This window comes from Aplysia californica, unplaced genomic scaffold, assembly GCF_000002075.1.
Source record: "Aplysia californica isolate F4 #8 unplaced genomic scaffold, AplCal3.0 scaffold00415, whole genome shotgun sequence".
NCBI lineage: Eukaryota > Metazoa > Mollusca > Gastropoda > Aplysiida > Aplysiidae > Aplysia > Aplysia californica.
Window position 1 is genome coordinate 260,660 of NW_004797685.1, and position 2,774 is coordinate 263,433.

Consider the following 2,774-nt stretch of genomic DNA (forward strand, 5'->3'; position numbering starts at 1 on the left):
TTGCAAGAGAGATGGAGCTCTACCAACTGGACATATTGGGTCTTTGTGAGACGAGATGGGCGAATGCAGGGGAGTGCCATCTTGCCTCAGGGGAAACAATTCTCTACTCTGGACATCTAGAGGAAATTTCGCCACATACAGGTGTATGATGATTGGAAAACCATGATCGCCGATGTCTGTCGCAGATCTGGCACTGGATGATGACAGAAGGAGTAGGTATTCTGGTAGGTGGATCCTGTCGAGATGTGAACACCAAAATGATATGAGCCCACGGCCTTTCTCCACCCTCCAAACGGCCAATTGATCATTTTCGTTGTACAAGCCTTAAGCGTGGCATTTTCGTTACAAATGCAGGCGAAAAGACTAAACAGATTTTTTACCACGGCTGTTACGGTCAAGCTCAGTTGAATACTCCTCACCCTCTTTCCGCTCATTTAGACCGTGTTTCGAAGACACCACGTAGCTTTTCCCATACCTGATTTACGGGACAAAAACTCAAGTTGTGGGTGACAAACAAGACAGGCGACTTTGGATTACCAAAGACTATATGACATACTACTGATGGTGTAAGTTTCAGTCTTCTACCAATGATGGTTATTTAATTATTGCAAAAATATGTTTTTATCGTTTCTTTTGCTCGCTAATGTATATATTGTGTGTATACACTATATATATATATATATATTGTGTGTATACACTGTATATATATATATATATATATATATATATATATATATATATATATATATATATATATATATATATATATATATATATCTATCTATCTATCTATCTATATATATATATATATATATATATATGTTGCATATATATATATCTATGTAGATATACCAGGTAAGAAAATCCCAGGTATCTCGATAGGGGGACATAACGTAAACATTCTAAAATATGCAGACGGCGCAGTACTAATAGCAGAAGATAAAGAACACCTGCAGGATCTATTAAAAGCCATCGTACAAGAGAGTGACACATGGGCCTAAGCCTTAACATCAAGAAAACTGAAACAATGTTGGTAAGCAGAAAAACGCCAACCCCAACCTGCAATATCAAAATCAATGGTACCACCCTCTAGCAAGTACAACATTATAAATATTTGGAGACCATTATATAATTATATGGGAGATGTCACACTGAAATTAGAAGCTGCATTTGCAAAGCAAAAGCAACCTTCCACAAAATGAAACAGATTCTTCCATACATTAACCTGTCACTGGAAACAAGAAAAAGAGTACAGAGTTGTGATTCATAAGACGCATGCTGAGTATCCCATGGACAGCTAGAAAAACAAATAAAGAAGTCTTGATTGAAGCAAATAGCAGACGACAGCTTATGACGAATATACGAAAGCGACAGGCAAATTTTATTGGACACACAATTCGGAAAGAAGCATTTGAGAATATTGTAACAACAGGCAAGTTTGATGGAAAGAGAGGGAGAGGCAGACAGAGGGAAACGATACTGGTCAAGTTGATAACATGGCTGGGAACAGCAAGAACAACAGACACCTTTGCTGCAACGCAAGACAGAGTGAAGTGGGGGTTCATGATCGCCCGCACCAGCCGGCAAGGCACCGGATGGTGATGAAAATAATAATAATAATAAGAATAATAATAAGAATAATAATAATAATAATAATAATAATAATAATAATAATAATATATTGTCATATTATGATTTTGCGCTGAGGTTCTGTTAGTGTATGTGTTTTACACCCCTACCAACACTACTATAGGCGGACTTCCCAAATTAATGTATATCTCGACAGAACAGTCCAAATTGATATGTGTCGCAGTGCGCTGGAATCAGGTCCTCGTCGAATTGCGGTCATATAGAGTTCTTAATATAATCTTAAAGTTTGTTAAGTTGTCTTGCACATGGCGAAAAACCCATTTGTCTTGAACAGAAGTCGAGTGTTTGCGATAGAAGGGCGTGGGTGGCCCCCAAAGTGAGAGGTAAAATTAGCGAGAAAGTCACTCCCAAAATTTTGTGAATTCGAAAGCTTGAGTGTCCTTAAAAACTGGAAATTTACTTTTTTATATGCCTTTGATCAACATTTTCTGTAACATGAAAACAGAAATGTGTTTCTATAAGGACATAAAAGGTGTTGAGAAAAAATAAGAAAGTTCTAATAAAATTGTCCCACACTCATAAAAAAATGCCGGTTTCTTTGATTTCAGCATGATGCCTCACGTATTATGAACGTAATTCTGAACAGGCTTTTGAAATTATAATCGGATGATGAAGGAACGTACCCAACTAGTTCAAAATCTAACAAGCACCCTTTCAAAAACGCATGATTTCACCAGCACCTTTGGTGTAATGATTAGGTGCTTCCCCGTTGCACTCATGAGACCCGAGTTCAATTCTCGGGTTGGGAAAGAAATGTATTTAGTGTCTTGGTCTTTCTCTTAGGATGTTGTACCCCTCTCAGAATAGGTATAAACTCTTATTGAAAATTGGAACCCAGGCATCTTGTTCTTCTACCTCATTATTTCTCTTACGTGTAAAAGGTTTGAGTTCAACGCCAATTTCAACAATGCAAAGCTATCTGAAAGGAATGGACCTTGCACCGTACGTAAGGTACATTTTAGATAGGAATTTAGACGCCTGTTTCACATCAACTTCTATTCCTTCTCTTCAAAGGAGAGAATGACAGAAAAAAGAGAGGGGAAGTGCAGAAAAATTGAGAGAGAGAGAGAGACAAAGGGAGAGAGAAAGAGAGAGGGGGGGAGACACACACACACACACACACA